Source organism: Lissotriton helveticus, chromosome 9, assembly GCF_964261635.1.
Source record: "Lissotriton helveticus chromosome 9, aLisHel1.1, whole genome shotgun sequence".
Classification (NCBI taxonomy): domain Eukaryota; kingdom Metazoa; phylum Chordata; class Amphibia; order Caudata; family Salamandridae; genus Lissotriton; species Lissotriton helveticus.
The window spans coordinates 219906243-219926736 of NC_136070.1; positions in this window are offsets into that span (position 1 = coordinate 219906243).

The window sequence follows — 20494 nt, forward strand, 5'->3', positions numbered from 1 at the left end:
ACCGCCATGGTGCATTGCATACAGCCAATGGCATGGGTGTTCAATGTGGCATGATGCAGATTTGAATAATGCGGAAGCGGCGCCCCGCCGCCGCGGAGCCGGTCATTGGATGCTTTTGAATAAGGCTGACCCAGACAACCAATTGTAGCACCTTATCAGCTTCCTAACGACCCCATGGGCCTATAAATCTGTGGGAGTGAGCCACACATTCCCACTGCTCACAAAGCCTGCTGCCTGGGACCCTCTCCTGCTGCTGCCTGGGACCCTCTCCTGCTGCTGTCTGGGACCCTCTCCTGCTGCACACAGAGCCTGCTGCCTGGGACCCTCTCCTGCTGCTGCCTGGGACCCTCTCCTGCTGCACACAGAGCCTGCTGCCTGGGACCCTCTCCTGCTGCTGCCTGGGACCCTCTCCTGCTGCACACAGAGCCTGCTGCCTGGGACCCTCTCCTGCTGCTGCCTGGGACCCTCTCCTGCTGCACACAGAGCCTGCTGCCTGGGACCCTCTCCTGCTGCTGCCTGGGACCCTCTCCTGCTGCTGTCTGGGACCCTCTCCTGCTGCACACAGAGCCTGCTGCCTGGGACCCTCTCCTGCTGCTGCCTGGGACCCTCTCCTGCTGCACACAGAGCCTGCTGCCTGGGACACCTCACAACTCACTTCCGCCACAGGTCTGCCATATCCACAGGGATGTCAAGAACAGATAAGATCCGTGCCAGTCCATTCACGAGTGAGGAGCTGGATGTCCTTGTGAACGAGGTGCTGGCACAGTACCCACGGCTGTTTGGTGGCCCCAATGTCGTGGTAAGTCACCATGTAGGGAGCAGTAGGGCAGGGTGGTGTCAGACGTGTATTCATGATGCAGCTGTATGTTATTTTGGATGTGTGGTGCTGACAAACACTGACAGACAAGATGTTTGCTGGTGGTGGGAGTGTGTGTTTTGCATTATGACTCTGTCCTAGGCCAATACTTGTATGTGTGAGTGGGATGTGCTACTTTTTGGGGCAGACATGACCAACGGTTGTTTGCCTTGTAGCTGGTTGGACAGTGTCCGCTTGTGATGTAATTTCAGGGTGCCCCTGTAGTCATAGTCAGTGTGCCCCACAGAGTAGGTTCAGTGGCTGCCCTTCCAAAGTTTGTCCATCAGCCAACTTACATGCTACAGTTGCTGCACACTGATTAGTGGATATGCCACATCAATGCCCTGTACAATTTATGATTTACACAGTGCTGTCGATGCATTTGTGTTGAATCATCATTCTTCAGTGTGATAATCATGGAGACTACGAAGCTCAATGTGTGCATGCATTCACTAATGTTTATGCCATGCAGAGTGGCCTTGTGAGGGTACCCCCAGTTCTGGAGGGAGGGGGGTCACTGTGCGTCCAGATTCAGTGTCTGGCTGCTGTACTGATAGATGCTGACATATGACAATGTGTAAATGTTCATTAGTCCTTCTTTACTCTCATACCTGCAGCTCAAAGTACACCAACGTAAGGCTGTCTGGAGGGCCATAGCAGCAAAGGTGCGAGCCCTGGGGGTATCAAACAGACAACACACACACTGTCACAAGAGGTGGGACGACATCAGCCGGCTGGCTAAGCAAGTGGCAGAGATGAAGTTGGGGATGGTACCACGCACAGGGCGTGTGGCACGCCGCACCATGACTCCGCTGATGGCACGCATACTGGCAGTGACCTATCCAGACCTGGATGCACGTCTGAAGGGGCTTCAGCAGCAAGACAGCGATGGTGAGTATCCGGGGAGGGAGAGTTTGTCTGGGAGTGGATGCATGTGTAGAGTGCCTGTGTCTGCGGTGACACATGTGATGTGCGTGTGCTGCCATGCTGTGATATGTGATGTGAGTGGCAACTGTGATGTGTGTCTGTATGAGGCATTGGCCCACCATGGCCTTACTCTGCAGCTCCTGGCTGCAGTTTTCAGTCCTTGACATATATTTTGTTGTCCACATGGTCACTCTTCTTTGTGATGGTGGGTGTAGTCCCTATTATGCTGTACAGCTGTGTCCACTTAATGAGTGTTACACCATGTCAGTCTACTTTGCATGCACCTGCATGGTAGTGGCCCACACATCTGACAACAATGTGAACCCACATTGGCACATGGTGATTGTAATGGCCTATTTGACAATGTGGCATGTGTAGACAAAACAGGTGTGTGTATTCCCCTCTGGATCCCTTTAGGCTCTGGAAGTGGTGATGTTAGTTGTGGCTACATCATGTCCGTGGGGCAGGTCCATGTGGGCTAGGGGAACACCATCCATGGGCAGGGTGTAGTGCTGTGTGTCATCGACATTGGTCCACTCCTGCCTGTTTGTCCGCATGACAGGCACAGTTGTGGTGTAACTGGTGTGTAGCAGCACAATGATTTGAGGGTGTGGTGGTTACCATGTAGCTCTAGGCCTCTCATGTGCTGCATTGCTCTGATATCATGTGACCAGACTATGACACTTATACAACCATGTTTCTGTCACTAATGCAGATTCGGAAGACACCACGGCGGAACATGATCCTGAAAGTGGTGGGGAGACCAGCACGACAGCGGCAGCAGAGCAGGGTGAGACGGAGCAAAGTGACACTGACCACACCAGCGCTACTGAGGGTGACAGGAGTATGCATGAGGAATCTGTGGCTGAGACACAGAGTACCACTTCATCTGATGGCAGGGGGGATGAGTCCCTGTTAGCAGCCACAGGGGATGGGGACTCTGCTGCTGCATCTGACTACCAACGGCCACTGCCCAGCCTCCCATCCACTTCCTCTGGGGCTGGCCATATCCGTGTCACTAAGAGGGGACGTGTGACATTCACACATGGCACCGCAGCACCTGCACCTGTCCCCCCTGCTGCCCTCAGTGCAGAGTGCGTAGAGCTCCTGCGGCAACTTTGCGTGGGCCAGACCGCCCTGCTGAATGCCTTCGGTGCCCACGATTACAAAATAGGGCAGGTTCTGGCATTCATGGAGGGCATACACTCTGACGTGGGTGGCCTACATCGTAAACTCCTGTCATTGTCAGGTACAGTGACGTCAGCCCTCCAACATGCCCCCTTTGCAGCTCAGGTGCCTGTGACGTCCACCCAGTCAGTGGCCACATCAGATGACAGTGAGCACTTGGGACATACATCAAGTAAACGTTACAACACTAGGAGCACAGCTCAGACCCAAAGCAAACAATCCCGTCCACAGACTCCATCCCCAAAGAAGGGCAGGGACCCCCCAATATGCACAGACAAGGTGAAGTCACAGAAGAGCAAGGCCAGAAGAACATTGTGTCAGACATCAGGCTCACATGCTGCTGAGCCATCACCAGATATTGACTCTGCTATGCCCACAGAGGATGTGTGGGATGTCATGACTACACCTGGGGTGAACACAGGGACACACCCACCTACCACATCAACCCCAGAACAAAGTACATCGAGGCAGGTGGAGGGAAGCCCTGTTGTGACCAGCCCAGTCATTGTGGCAAAGAAGGGCAGTGTAGTGGCCATCCCTGGCAAGAAGGGACAGGAGGGCAGTGTAGTGGCCATCCCTGGCAAGAAGGGACAGGAGGGCAGTGTAGTGGCCATCCCTGGCAAGAAGGGACAGGAGGGCAGTGTAGTGGCCATCCCTGGCAAGAAGGGACAGGAGGGCAGTGTAGTGGCCATCCCTGGGGTAAGTGGGAAGGTGGTCACTGTGGGGGGTACACCTTCCAGAGAGGCTAAAGTGGTCCGGAGGCGTAGCCAGCACAAGCGTACTGCAGGATCAAGCACTTCTCCAGAGGGAGTGGCAGTCTCTGCCCCTGAAGTGGAACAGTTGGGGGGTGTGCAGGTGGTGTCAACGCCACTTCCCATCAACCCCATGACAGGGAAGCAAATTCATATTCCAAAGAAGTGGAAGGGCACCCCTCCAACCTCTCCCACCCACACTGTGTCAAGGGCGTGCATGACTCCACCTCCACGTGCCACGTTGCCACCTGGTCCGCACAGCCCTCCACCTTGCAGGCCCTCTGTTATAGCCACACCACATGTCCCTCTGTCACACCAGTCAAGTCGACCTGCAGTCCCTGACACACAGCCAGGTTCCACTCCACCTGACAGCCAGGAGTGAGTTGTCAACACCCTCAGACGCCTGTGCCACACATAGGTGTGCTACAGTACACCATTGTTAGCGATGTGGGTGTGTTCCTGGGCCTGTTGCTCTGATGTGCTCTCCCCTGCCAAGGACACTGGGCCTGTTGCTCTGATGTGCTCTCCCCTGCCAAGGACACTGGGCCTGTTGCTCTGATGTGCTCTCCCCTGCCAAGGACACTGGGCCTGTTGCTCTGATGTGCTCTCCCCTGCCAAGGACACTGGGCCTGTTGCTCTGATGTGCTGTACCCTGCCCTGCCAAGGACACTGGGCCTGTTGCTCTGATGTGCTCTCCCCTGCCAGGGACTCTGGGCCTGTTGCTCTGATGTGCTCTCCCCTGCCAGGGACTCTGGGCCTGTTGCTCTGATGTGCTCTCCCCTGCCAAGGACTCTGGGCCTGTTGCTCTGATGTGCTCTCCCCTGCCAGGGACTCTGGGCCTGTTGCTCTGATGTGCTCTCCCCTGCCAGGGACTCTGGGCCTGTTGCTCTGATGTGCTCTCCCCTGCCAAGGACTCTGGGCCTGTTGCTCTGATGTGCTCTCCCCTGCCAGGGACTCTGGGCCTGTTGCTCTGATGTGCTGTACCCTGCCCTGCCAAGGACTTTGCACTTCCCGATTGTGATTCACCAGTGCATAGTCTATGGCATTTGCACATGATTTTGAGAGTTGCTGTTGTCTACTTATGTTGTGTAGCTACATCTGTGCAATATGTGAATAAATACAGTACATTATGGTGTGTTTTCTCTCTCTCCTTACTGATTAAAGTCATTTTCTTGACTGAGTTCCATGGTCTATTTTGTACATCACCATTGCAAGGTTCTATGTGGCCATATGATTTTTAGACAGGGGGACAGGTTCTTCAGTCCATTGTGGCCCTGCTGATGTTGTACTCTGTGATGGTTATTTGGCAGGCCATGCAGTTTTCGTGTGGGTGAATTGCTATTGCTGCATACACTGTTCACAGGTCACCTTGGGGGACACTGGCAGCACAGGGTGTGCAGCTGTGCTGTGGTGTAGTAGATGTTTATGATGTGATGAGGTGTGTGTTTCCCTTTCTGTGTGCCCTGGCGTGTATGTGTATGGTCGTCTTGTGTTGGCCCTTGGTCCTGGTGGCATGGCTTACATGGCATGTGTGTGGCAGAGGTGTGCAGTGTGAAGGGTGTTAGTTTGTAGTGTATGTATGTGTGCCCCTGTATGGTGTGAGACACACATGTGTCAGGCAGGAGTTGTATGCCTGTTGTATGTTTTGTCTTGCCCTGTGTGGATGTTTGTATACAATTGTGTGGGCTGTGGGGAGTGCACTGGTGTTGTGTGTCCGTTGTCAGGCAATCCTGCTGTGCCTTTGTCCCTGGTTGTGTGTCGCAGTGTGTGTGTATTGTGCTTGTTGTTACAGTGCTTGTTGATGTGCAAGGGGGTGCACGGGATTGGCACCTGGCCTGTGACTACTTCGGGTGGTGTGCAGTGTTGGTCGGGGTGGTGTGTCGCTGTGATGTTTGGAATGTGTCCATGCCTTGGTGTTGCCCTGCCTTCTGCATTGTGCGCATGTGTTGACCGCGGCGGTGACGTGTCCGTGACCGTGACGTTGCTGCAGGTTGGCCGACGTTGTGTGTTCCGGATGCCGTGGGGTGCCTTGTTGTGAGGTGGGTGATGTGTGGGTGCCCATGTGGATGTGTTGTGCCCCCCAGCAGGATGCCAGTGTGGTGCTTGGGACCTGTGTCGGCATGTGTGTTGTGTGGTGTATATGTGTAGTGACGTACCTGCGGCGGCGTCCGCGGCGGCCCATCTGGCGATAGTGTTGCAGCAGGTACATGACCGGATGCATGTGGAGGGCTGGGTCCATGGGGTTCATGTCGGATCTCGTCGTGCGTGCTCCGCTGTAGACTTTCCGCCTGCTAGAGCTGTGCTGTGTGTCCGCTGCGGTGCGCCTGCTTGTTTGGCCCATCCTAATTTGTCGAGCGGGGCGGACGTCATCGGCCGCGGCGGAGGGTCTTGATTGGCTGCAGCCGCCGCAGTGGCGGGCGCACCTTGATGGCGGAGCGCGGCGCTCCGCGGCGGACGGGAAATGACCTGTGTTTACATATCCTAATGTGGCGGACGTGAATTCCACTGCTTGCGGGCGGAAATAGCTGTTTTTCCGCCCCGCCATCGTTGCGGTAGTGCCACCGCCCGACATCCTAATGGACCCCTAGGCCTCTAACATACACGACGCCTCGGTAAATACGAAGTTTCACGTAAAACATACCAAAACGACAACTACATACATACAATAACTCTAAAAACGTCGAATATAGTCTCAAACACTACTACTCTCTCCGAAATATTAGTTAAAATTCCCCTTACCTTTCTCAATGCGAAGCAGCTTCCAACCGTGCTCTTCTCCAGTCCTGAATGAAGCAAAATAACCTTACGCGGTCAAAAAGTAGTCCCCTTAAAGTATATTTGAAAGGTAAAAATAATAAATACAATGTTCTAATAAGAAATAAAATACATACACCAACTTATAATTTCTAATAAAAATGTGTAACACTAATGACCATTTATTTAGTTTAGATATCCGTTTATAATTAATATTAAATAATATTTATAGAATATTATTTAATATTAATATTCTTTAAAAAATATAAACTAAATACATATCTTTTAAATGTTTAATGTTGAATGAAAAATATTATACATTTTTTTTCCTATATTTAAGTAAATGTAGCAATTTATTTCATTTGTAAATTAATAGTATAAATAAATATTGTTATTTATTTATATTAATAATATAATTGAAATACATCATTGGAAATAAATACTATGACAACTCTAAAATTGATGTACTATTTTCAGAATGTATATATTTATTTTGTAACAAATGTTATAACTATTGTTAAATTGTAAATTAATTATAATAATTAATATAATATATTAATTATTATTATTAATTATCCCAACAATGTATGTAAATTAAAAACATATATTTTTAAACATTATATCCAACTAAGTCATTGTTTTAATATTTCATATAGTATTTGGAATAATGTTTTTCTCCTAAATATTTGTATATATATATAACAAGAATTAAAAAATGTTTATTTGTTATTAAAAATTCTATGTAATATCTATCAAAGTATTTTACAATGTTTTTTGTATAATATCTTTAAAACATATAATTACTATTGTTTTTTTAAATAATAATCTCTATATCAAAAATGTATATTTAATAATATTAATATATAATATATTAACATTATTAAATAAATAATAAACAGTCTGTGAATTAAAATGATTATAATTTGTTCTCAATATTAAAATTTGTCACCCAAATATAAATATGTTACAAATTATTATGTTTTGTATAAATACAGTACAAAAGATATGTTTAAAAAATGTACATTTAAAAATGACAATAAATGTAAATGAACACATCCTTTTTTCCTAAATACTTATATAGAATATTAATTGTTTTGACTATTGTACTGTACATGTTATAAAAACAAATTGACAATAAAACTTTTAAAAACATCCATGTGTACTTATTTTCCTAAGATTCTAACACAGTCATGTAAATTTTTCTGTGAGGGTGCTGAACACTGACCAATTATATTTTACTATTCCTAGTCCAGTCAGACAAATATCAGGGAAGGTGTTGAACACTGACCAATTATAATTTACTATTCCCACTCCAGTCAGACAAATATCAGGGAAGGTGCTGGACACTGACCAATTATAATAGATGTATTACGTTACAACACATACTTTTACAACGCATACCTTTACAACAAAATATTTTGAAGGCAAAAACCATTACAACTCATGTAATTGAAATTAATAAAATTTAATTTAATTTAATGTAATTAAATGTAATAAAAATTATTTAATATAATTTAGATGTAATTTAATGTCATTTTTACCCTGTACCCGTAACCCAAAAACCCAAAACTAACCTGGCCTGAACCCTAAAAATACCCCTTTAGCCAAAAACACAAAACTGACCCTGAACCCTTAAAATACCCCTTAACCCAAAAACTAAAAACTGACCCTGAACCCTATAAATACCCCTTTACCCAAAAACTGAAAACTGACCCAGAACCCTAAAAATATCACTTTACCCAAAAACTGAACACTGACCCCTCAATATACCCCTTTACCCAAAAACTAAAAACTGACCCTGAACCCTTAAAATATCCCTTTACCCAATAACTGAAAACTGACCCTGAACCCTAACAATGCCCATTTACCCAAAAACTAAAAACTGACCCTGAACCCTAAAAATACCCCTTTACCCAAAAACTGAAAACTGACCCTGAACACACAACGTCGGCCATCCTGCAGCAACGTCACGGTCACGGACACGTCACCGCCGCGGTCAACACATGCGCACTATGCAGAAGGCAGGGCAACACCAAGGCATGGACACTTTCCTAACATCACAGCGACACACCACCCCGACCAACACTGCACACCACCCGAAGTAGTCACAGGCCAGGTGCCTATCGCGTGCACCCCCATGCACATCAACAAGCACTGTAACAACAAGCACAATACACACACACTGCGACACACAACCAGGGACAAAGGCACATCAGGATTGCCTGACAACGGACACACAACACCAGTGCACTCCCCACAGCCCACACAATTGTATACAAACATCCACACAGGGCAAGACAAAACATACAACAGGCATACAACTCCTGCCTGACACATGTGTGTCTCATACCATACATGGGCACACATACATATACTACAAACTAACACCCTTCACACTGCACACCTCTGCCACACCCAACACCACACATGCCATGTAAGCCATGCCACCAGGACCAAGGGCCAACACAAGACGACAATACACATACACGCCTGGGCACACAGAAAGGAAAACACACACCTCATCACATCATAAACATCGACTACACCACAGCACAGCTGCACACCCTGTGCTGCCAGTGTCCCCCAAGGTGACCTGTGAACAGTGTATGCAGCAATAGCAATTCACCCACACGAAAACTGCATGGCCTGCCAAATAACCATCACAGAGTACTACATCAGCAGGGCCACAATGGACTGAAGAACCTGTCCCCCTGTTTAAAAATCATATGGCCACATAGAACCTTGCAATGGTGATGTACAAAATAGACCATGAAACTCAGTCAAACCAGAAAATGACTTTAATCAGTAAGGAGACAGAGAAAACACACCATAATGTACTGTATTTATTCACATATTGCACAGATGTAGCTATACAACATACTCAGACACCAGCAAGTCTCAAAATCATGTTCAAATGCCATACACCATGCACTGGTGAATCACAATCGGGGAGTGCAAAGTCCTTGGCAGGGCAGGGGAGAGCACATCAGAGCAACAGGCCCAGAGTCCTTGGCAGGGGAGAGCACATCAGAGCAACAGGCCCAGAGTCCTTGGCAGGGTACAGCACATCAGAGCAACAGGCCCAGAGTCCTTGGCAGGGCAGGGGAGAGCACATCAGAGCAACAGTCCCAGAGTCCTTGGCAGGGCAGGGGAGAGCACATCAGAGCAACAGGCCCAGAGTCCTTGGCAGGGGAGAGCACATCAGAGCAACAGGCCCAGAGTCCTTGGCAGGGGAGAGCACATCAGAGCAACAGGCCCAGAGTCCTTGGCAGGGGAGAGCACATCAGAGCAACAGGCCCAGAGTCCTTGGCAGGGTACAGCACATCAGAGCAACAGGCCCAGAGTCCTTGGCAGGGGAGAGCACATCAGAGCAACAGGCCCAGAGTCCTTGGCAGGGTACAGCACATCAGAGCAACAGGCCCAGAGTCCTTGGCAGGGGAGAGCACATCAGAGCAACAGGCCCAGAGTCCTTGGCAGGGTACAGCACATCAGAGCAACAGGCCCAGGAACACACCCACATCGCTAACAATGGTGTACTGTAGCACACCTATGTGTGGCACAGGCGTCTGAGGGTGTTGACAACTCACTCCTGGCTGTCATGTGGAGTGGAACCTGGCTGTGTGTCAGGGAATGCAGGTCCACTTGACTGGTGTGACAGAGGGACATGTGATGTGGCTATAACAGAGGGCCTGCAAGGTGGAGGGCTGTGCGGACCAGGTGGCACCGTGGCACGTGGAGGTGGAGTCATGCACGCCCTTGACACAGTGTGGGTGGGAGAGGTAGGAGGGGTGCCCTTCCACTTCTTTGGAATATGAATTTGCTTCCCTGTCATGGGGTTGATGGGAAGTGGCGTTGACAACACCTGCACCCCCCCCAACTGTTCCACATCAGGGGCAGACACTGCCACTCCCTCTGGAGAAGTGCTTGATCCTGCAGTACGCTTGGGCTGGCTACGCCTCCGGACCACTTTACCCTCCCTGGAAGGTGTACCCCCCACAGTGACCACCTTCCCACTTACCCCAGGGGTGGTGTCTACACTGCCCTCCTGTCCCTTCTTGCCAGGGATGGCCACTACACTGCCCTTCTTTGCCACAATGACTGGGTTGGTCACGACAGGGGTCTCCACTGCCACAATGACTGGGCTGGTCACAACAGGGCTTCCCTCCACCTGCCTCGATGTACTTTGTTCTGGTGTTGATGTGGTAGGTGGGTGTGTCCCTGTGTTCTCCCCAGGTGTAGTCATGACATCCCACACATCCTCTGTGGGCATAGCAGAGTCAATTTCTGGTGATGGCTCAGCAGCATGTGAGCCTGATGTCTGACACAATGCTCTTCTGGCCTTGCTCTTCTGTGACTTCACCTTGTCTGTGCATATTGGGGGGTCCCTGCCCTTCTTTGGGGATGGAGTCTGTGGACGGGATTGTTTGCTTTGGGTCTGAGCTGTGCTCCTAGTGTTGTAACGTTTACTTGATGTATGTCCCAAGTGCTCACTGTCATCTGATGTGGCCACTGACTGGGTGGACGTCACAGGCACCTGAGCTGCAAAGGGGGCATGTGCTTGTTGGAGGGCAGACGTCACTGTACCTGACAATGACAGGAGTGTACGATGTAGGCCACCCACGTCAGAGTGTATGCCCTCCATGAATGCCAGAACCTGCCCTAATTTGTTATCGTGTGCACTGAAGGCATTCAGCAGGGCGGTCTGGCCCACGCAAAGTTGCCGCAGGAGCTCTACGCACTCTGCACTGAGGGCAGCAGGGGGGACAAGTGCAGGTGCTGCGGTGCCATGTGTGAATGTCACACGTCCCCTCTTAGTGACACGGATACGGCCAGCCCCAGAGGAAGTGGATGGGAGGGTGGGCAGTGGCCGTTGGTAGTCAGATGCAGCAGCAGAGTCCCCATCCCCTGTGGCTGCTAACAGGGACTCATCCCCCCTGCCATCAGATGAAGTGGTACTCTGTGTCTCAGCCACAGATTCCTCATGCATACTCCTGTCACCCTCATCAGCGCTGGTGTGGTCAGTGTCACTTTGCTCCGTCTCACCCTGCTCTGCTGCCGCTGTCGTGCTGGTCTCGCCACCACTTTCAGGATCATGTTCCGCCGTGGTGTCTTGCGAATCTGCATTAGCGACAGAAACATGGTTGTATAAGTGTCATTGTCTGGTCACACGATATCAGAGCAATGCAGCACATGAGAGGCCTAGAGCTACATGGTAACCACCACACCCTCAAATCATTGTGCAGCTACACACCATTTAGACCACAACTGTGCCTGTCATGCGGAAAAACAGGCAGGAGTGGACCAATGTCGATGACACCCAGCACTACACCCTGCCCATGGATGGTGTTCCCCCAGCCCACATGGACCTGCCCCATGGACATGATGTAGCCAGAACTAACATCACCACTTACAGAGCATAAAGGGATCCAGAGGGGAATACACACACCTGTTTTGTCTACACATGCCACATTGTCAAATAGGCCATTACAATCACCATGTGCCAATGTGGGTTCACATTGTTGTCGGATGTGTGGGCCACTACCATGCAGGTGCATGCAAAGTAGACTGACATGGTGTAACACTCATTAAGTGGACACAGCTGTACGACATAATAGGGACTCCACCCACCATCACAAAGAAGAGTGACCATGTGGACAACAAAATATATGTCAAGGACTGAAAACTGCAGCCAGGAGCTGCAGAGTAAGGCCATGGTGGGCCAATGCCTCATACAGACACACATCACAGTTGCCACTCACATCACATATCACAGCATGGCAGCACACGCACATCACATGTGTCACCGCAGACACAGGCACTCTACACATGCATCCACTCCCAGACAAACTCTCCCTCCCCGGATACTCACCATCTCTGTCTTGCTGCTGAAGCCCCTTCAGACGTGCATCCAGGTCTGGATAGGTCACTGCCAGTATGCGTCCCATCAGCGGAGTCATGGTGCGGCGTGCCACACGCCCTGTGCGTGGTACCATCCCCAAGTTCATCTCTGCCACTTGCTTAGCCAGCCGGCTGATGTCGTCCCACCTCTTGTGACAGTGTGTGTGTCGTCTGTTTGATACCCCCAGGGCTCGCACCTTTGCTGCTATGGCCCTCCAGACAGCCTTACGTTGGTGTACTTTGAGCTGCAGGTATGAGAGTAAAGAAGGACTAATGAACATTTACACATTGTCATATGTCAGCATCTATCAGTACAGCAGCCAGACACTGAATCTGGATACACAGTGACCTCCCTCCCTCCGGAACTGGGGGTACCCTCACAAGGCCACTCTGCATGGCATAAACATTAGTGAATGCATGCACACATTGAGCCACGTACTCTCCATGATTATCCCACTGAAGAATGATGATTAAACACAAATGCATCGACAGCACTGTGTCAATCAGAAATTGTACAGGGCATTGATGTGGCATATCCACTAATCAGTGTGCAGCACCTGTAGCATGTAAGTTGGCTGATGGACAAACTTTGGAAGGGCAGCCACTGAACCTACTCTGTGGGGCACACTGACTATGACTACAGGGGCACCCTGAAATTACATCACAAGCGGACACTGGCCAACCAGCTACAAGGCAAACAACCGTTGGTCATGTCTGCCCCAAAATAGTAGCACATCCCACTCACACATACAAGTATAGGCCTAGGACAGAGTCATAATGCAAAACACACACTCCCACCACCTGGAAACATCTTGTCTGTCAGTGTTTGTCTGCACCCCACATCCAAAATAACATACTGCAGCATCATGAATACACGTCTGACACCACCCTGCCCTACTGCTCCCTACATGGTGACTTACCACGACATTGGGGCCACCAAACAGCCGTGGGTACTGTGCCAGCACCTCGTTCACAAGGACATCCAGCTCCTCACTCGTGAATGGACTGGCACGGATCTTATCTGTTCTTGACATCCCTGTGGATATGGCAGACCTGTGGCGGAAGTGAGTTCTGAGGTGTCCCAGGCAGCAGCAGGAGAGGGTCCCAGGCAGCAGCAGGAGAGGGTCCCAGGCAGCAGCAGGAGAGGGTCCCAGGCAGCAGCAGGACAGGGTCCCAGGCAGCAGCAGGAGAGGGTCCCAGGCAGCAGCAGGAGAGGGTCCCAGCCAGCAGCAGGAGAGGGTCCCAGGCAGCAGGCTCTGTGAGCAGCAGGAGAGGGTCTCAGGCAGCAGGCTCTGTGAGCAGCAGGAGAGGGTCTCAGGCAGCAGGCTCTGTGAGCAGTGGGAATGTGTGGCTCACTCCCACAGATTTATAGGCCCATGGGGTCGTCAGGAAGCTGATAAGGTGCTACAATTGGTTGTCTGGGTCAGCCTTATTCAAAAGCATCCAATGACCGCCTCCGCGGCGGCGGCGCGCCGCTTCCGCATCATTTAAATCTGCATCATGCCACATGAAACACCCATGCCATTGGCTGTATGCAATGCACCATGGCGGTGACGCACCGCGGGTGTCCGGGGTGCGCTACCGCGATGGTGCATCATTCAAAAGCATCCAATGACCGCCTCCGCGGCGGCGGCGCGCCGCTTCCGCATCATTTAAATCTGCATCATGCCACATGAAACACCCATGCCATTGGCTGTATGCAATGCACCATGGCGGTGACGCACCGCGGGTGTACGGGGTGCGCTACCGCGATGGTGCATCATTCAAAAGCATCCAATGACCGCCTCCGCGGCGGCGGCGCGCCGCTTCCGCATCATTTAAATCTGCATCATGCCACATGAAACACCCATGCCATTGGCTGTATGCAATGCACCATGGCGGTGACGCACCGCGGGTGTCCGGGGTGCGCTACCGCGATGGTGCATCATTCAAAAGCATCCAATGACCGCCTCCGCGGCGGCGGCGCGCCCCTTCCGCATTTTTAAAATCTGCATCATGCCACATAGAACACCCATGCCATTGGCTGTATGCAATGCTCCACGGCGGTGACGCTCCGCTGGGGACCGGCGGTAGGTACCGCGACTGATGCGGCGGAGCCTAGCCAGCGGCATGGACACCAGTCCATGTACCAATGGCTACCTTGGCTGGGTAGATGGTGGTGCTGGGGTCACACCGCCGGGGACTGGCGCTAGGTTATGGCATTTTCGTACACATTGCTGTGTATGTCAATCATGGACAATGTATAAGTGCCATGCAGCTACATGGTGTAGGGCACATCATTGTACACACGATGCCACAGAGCCATTGCATCCACAGGAGGACGCACGTTCAGTCTGAGCCACTTTAGCATGTGTTTGTGCCATTTTAGTAAGGCTTTTGATGGGTGATGATTGCCAGACGTCATGCTCTTCATATATGTAGTGAGGTTTAATGTGTTGTTGGTCAGTGCAGACCTTGACCGGGCTGGGGGCACTGCATTGTATCGTACCTGACTTGTGCATTCAGAACTGATCATGCACACAACCAGAAGTGTCCCTGCTATTGTGATCATTGTGTTGATGAATGCTTCCACAATGTACATGATGCATTGAGGTCTGGCAGGTACGGCAGATGGGTATGACAGACATGTTAAGTCACATTAGATTTGTGGCTCTTGTAGCTCCGTGTCTGCGCATGTCACTAGTTCAATCATTGTATCCACATTATTGTCACTTGGGTATTGTCACTGGAGAGGCCTGCCCTCTGTGTGTAGCTATTGGGCAGCCATGTAACCAGATGTGCCATGCATCTTTCTGGCCATTGTTTTTTACCCATTACATCATTGATGCTTGTGCTATGGCCATCTCATGATGCTTGTCATTGACCTATTGTTTTTAATCCTAAACTAGGAGGAGGCCAAATCTCCTACGTCAGGTGATTGTGCTTGAGGACATGGAGAATGAGGCAATCATCAGGAAATTCCGGTTGGACAGACCGACATTGAAGATCTTGTGTGATCTATTGGAGCCCCACCTGCAGCCTCGCCGTCACTATCCTACGGCATTCACACCCGCCCACAAGGTAATGGCAGCACTACACTTCTTTGCGACTGGTTCCTTCCAGGAGACCGTGGCTAACGCTGGGGGAATGTCGCAGCCCATGTTCAGCATGGTGCTGAGGGATGTACTCGAGGCCATGATGATCTATCGGAATCGCTACATCCATTTCCCCCGGGGACGTGAATTGGCTGCCGTTAAGGGGGACTTCTATCCACTTGGGCACATCCCACATGTAGTCGGTGCGATCGATTGCACCCATGTGGCTCTGGTGGCACCGGAGGCGACGGAGCACATTTTTCGAAACCGGAAACACTACCACTCCATGAATGTGCAGGTGGTGTGCCTTGCAGACATGACAATTTCACATGTGTGTGCCAAGTATCCCGGTTCGGCACATGACTCTTTCATCATGAGGAACAGCATGGTGCCACGGATGATGGAGAATCTGCATCCCGAACGTGCCTGGATTGTGGGTGAGTTACACAACTGCTATCACGTGCTGTGTGTCACTGCCTTTACTGTGGCCGTACAACATTGCAATGTGTGTTTTTTATTCACAGGGGACTCTGCTTATCCCAGTAGGCCATGGCTGTTGAGCCCACTCCGTAATCCCCAGACACCAGCAGAGATCCGCTACAATGAGGCCCATGGCAGGACACGACGGGTTATTGAACGTACTTTTGGGCTGCTGAAGGCAAGGTTCCGGTGCCTTGACAGGACTGGAGGCGCACTTGCATACTCGCCTGGGAAGGTGTGCAAGATCGTTGTGGCATGCTGTATGCTACACAACCTGGCGATCCACAAGGGGGTCCCCCTGCTCCTGGACGACGGTGAGGAACCAAGGCCACAACCTGCTCAGGGACCTGAATCCAGTGATGAGGAGAGTGGAGAGGAGGAAGGAGTTGACCAACGGCAGCAGCTAATCCAACGCTACTTCACTTGAAGGTGTGTGACGAGTTACAACGTCTACATAGTCTAGTGTGTTAGCTTATGTTGTGAATGGATTTGCGCAGATGTTCCCAATAGCCACATGTCCTGTCACCTATGTATGGTATTGTTGGAATGGACGTTACGTCCGGAGATGTATTATGGACGGTATTAAAGCATATCAGATAGACACTGTGTAGGGTACCTGTGATAATTAGGATATTTGTGGATCAGTGATCTGTGTGTGTTGCCGCGATGAGACCAGTGACTGTAGTTCTGTTGTGTCTCCATAGGTGCTCCAGAGTGTTCCTGCCCTGCATACTGTACATCATGTTTACATATCATGGACATTATCATCATTGTAAATAATGCACTAAAGAATTCACTACACAAAATCTGGATTGTAAGGTACTTTATTTACGGGGTGGACATGTGAATTGTGCGTGAATATTTACAGGAAGGTGGGGAATGAGCAGTGAGTTGACAGTCATGGTAGCTGAGATGCAAGAGTAGACACCACATGAATGTGGTGACCCAGTCCAACAGACAGGTGCCATTGCCAAGGCAATGTGGGGAAAGATAGTCCAAAAAGTCAATGCAGTTGGGGAGAGGGTTGTCTTCAAGGCTGGCTCCGTGACTGGCGTGTGGCAGGTGCTTGGCTTCCAGAGACTCCCAGGCTCTTCTTCGGACGCCCCCTAGATCTTTTTGGCGGTAGGGGGCCTGCTGAATGGCCAGCGGCGTCAGAGGACTCGCCCCTCTCTGTTGGCGCAGGGGAGGATGGTGGACTGTCATCCTGCTGCACAACAGGAGGGGACGGCGGTGATGGTTGGGACACAGGCCTGTCCCTCTGCAACGCCACTTGCTGGCCCATGAGGTCCACCATCTGTCCCAGGCGGATATCGATGGACCTCATCAGCAGGATGAGCTCCCTTAAAAATTCATCCGACCGGCCACTTTGTCCCTGGACCTCTTGGTAGGCATCCACAACTCTGGTGAAGTGGTCCAGGGATGGTGTCCACTCCTCCCGAGGTCTGGTGTTGGCCCTGGCCCTCCCACCTGCTCTGCTGCCACGGACCGCTTCCCTTGCCACTGGTGCGCCACGCACTGGCTCCCTGCCCTCCACAGTTGTTGGTGTGGGCTGGTCATCACTAGGGACAGGGAGGGTGCTGCAGGTGGTACTGGTGGTAGTGGTGGTGTTGGTGGCAGTGGCTGCGGTGGTGGTTGCGGTGGAGGCAGAGGCCGTGACAGCAGGGGTCTGCTGCGTTGTCGTTGCAGCAGAGGTGGTGGTGGGGAGGATGGGGGCCTGGGACCTCTGGGTGTGTGGAACACCGGATGGGCCGGCCTGGAGCTCATCGTCCAAACTGTCCTGGGAGTCTGCATCTGTGAGTCCATGTGCCGGAGGTGGAGACTGGCTCTGCTGGTCGTTGGTGTTGTCCCCAGCAGTGAGTTCTTCATCACCTGTGGAGTAGATGGGGAGTGGTCAGTGTTTGTGTCATCTGTGTATCATCAGCTGTCTGTACACTAGTGCATTGTGCTGTCATCAGTTGTACAAATCATGGCAACACCGTGTTACATTACATAGTGGAGAGTTAGATCATGGTGTCCTAAAGGTTGATTGTCTTTGCATTTTGTACAATAGTAAATAGATTAATACACACACACACTTCATGAAGATAAACGGTAGTTACATACCTGTAAGGTGAGCGTGCAGGGTATAATGGCTGACACTTGCTCCTGGGTGGGGGAGGCCTCCATGCTGCTGGGCTGTGGGACATGGGGGCATGCTGGGAGTAGTGAGACAGGCCTCCCTCCCTCCCTCACCCCCACAAACAGGCTCCAAGTGAAGATGGCTACCAACCTGTAAGTTTGTTTGTTAAACAGTGCAATGGCTGACACTTGCTCCTGGGTGGGGGAGGCCTCCATGCTGCTGGGCTGTGGGACAGGGGGCATGCTGGGAGTAGTGAGACAGGCCTCCCTCCCTCCCTCACCCCCACAAACAGGCTCCAAGTGAAGATGGCTACCAACCTGTAAGTTTGTTTGTTAAACAGTGCAATGGCTGACACTTGCTCCTGGGTGGGGGAGGCCTCCATGCTGCTGGGCTGTGGGACAGGGGGGCATGCTGGGAGTAGTGAGACAGGCCTCCCTCCCTCCCTCACCCCCACAAACAGGCTCCAAGTGAAGATGGCTACCAACCTGTAAGTTTGTTTGTTAAACAGTGCAATGGCTGACACTTGCTCCTGGGTGGGGGAGGCCTCCATGCTGCTGGGCTGTGGGACAGGGGGGCATGCTGGGAGTAGTGAGACAGGCCTCCCTCCCTCCCTCACAGCCACAAGCAGGCTCCAAGTGAAGATGGCTACCAACCTGTAAGTTTGTTTGTTAAACAGTGCAATGGCTGACACTTGCTCCTGGGTGGGGGTGGCCTCCATGCTGCTGGGCTGTGGGACAGGGGCTACGGTGGGAGTTGTTGTACTGACATTCCGGCCCCATACAGGCCTCCTCAGCAGAATGGCTGGCTACATCTTGCTTAGGGATGGACAGTGTATTGGTGGTTGGGTATTGCAAGGAGGTAATAGTCAATGTGGTGTTACACATTTGTCTGTACTTACCAGCCTCCGCTCCCCCGGCTACTCCTGTGTAACTCTCAGGTAGCAGGATAGCAACCACCTTCTCCTCCCATGGTGTGAATGTCTTCAGTGGGATGGGAGGGCCACTGCCAGTCACGTTTTCCAGATTCCAGTTCTTGCTCCTCTTCTCCTTGACAACCCTCTTGAGATCATGCCACCGCTTCATGATCTCCTTATTGGATCTTGGGGTGGCCCCAACTGCATTCACCCTTTGGACAATCCTTTCCCACATTTGTGTCCTGGTGGCTAATGGTGTCTGTTGGACTAGGTTCCCAAATAGTTGTGGTTCTACTCTCACAATCTCGTTGACCATGACTGTCAACTCACTCTCTGTGAATTTTGGCATTTTTTGTGATGTCATGGTGTGGGGGTGTTGAGGTGTTTGTGGGTGCAGGGGGGTGTGGGTGTGGTGATGAGGTGTGTTCTGTGCTGGGGGTTTGATTGTGATGGTGTGATGGTGGTGTTGATGGTGGTGGTGGGTGGGTGGGTGTGGTGTGCGATTTTGCCTCTCCTCTCAGATGTGGTGTGTGGCCTTCTGTTCTGGAAAGATGCAAAGGATTGTGGTGAGTGGAGGGTGTGGCTTTGTACTCAGCTGTGTGGGTGTGTCCAATTGGATAGTGGTTGTCAGGTGTGTTGTGGGTGTGGTTATGTAGTATTGTATTATTTTTTGCCATTTCTGTATCTGTGTGTGTGTGTTGTATGTATTTGAGGCTGGGCTACTTTGTTTATGCAGTATTTGGCATTGCTGCGGTGCTTTGACATCGACCGCCATGGATTTCATGGTCGTCCGCTGCGGTAACTTTGCTGGTGCTTGTCTGCCATTTCTCCCATGCAATCCTGCCTTCGACCGCGGTGGACGGTGCCTGCGGTTCCGCACGCGCCACCCTCGGGGATATCGTAATTTCCTGTGCGGTGTCTCCGCTTTCCCTGTGTGCGGTTTTGTATTTCCCGCAGCTTTTCCGACCGCCGCGGTCGGAGTTTTGTCATCACCGCACACGTCGGGCGGTTTCGTTTTCACCGCTACCGCCGCGGTCGGTCTCCGGTGGCGGTCGATCCTAATTTGTCTGCCGGTTGCACCGCCTCCATGGCGGGCGGTTATTTTCCGCCTCCATGGCGGGCGGGGTGGTTTTCCGCCCGCTATCCTAATGGGGCCCTTAGTGTTTTTCTATGCTTAGGATATGTGTTTGAACATGTTTTACATAAATTTTAATGTGTATTTTGGAATCTTTGGGTGTTTGTGTGGGTGGGTTACTTAATGTATGTTTTTTTACAGGTACCGGAACTTCGCTGTATTATTCCATTGAAGGATGCGTTTTTTTTTTGGAGATAGGATTGTATTACAAAATAATGTGATATTTTAACATCTATCTCCTTTTTTCGTGATTTCCTGGAGCGATTTTTAATCTTTTTCACAATTTTTCGGGTTTTTATGGTTGTTGATTTGGAATGGATTACAATAAGATAGGGCTTATTTTTTTTTACTACGTGTGTGTATGTTCATTTTTTAAATGAATTTTACACACTTTGTTT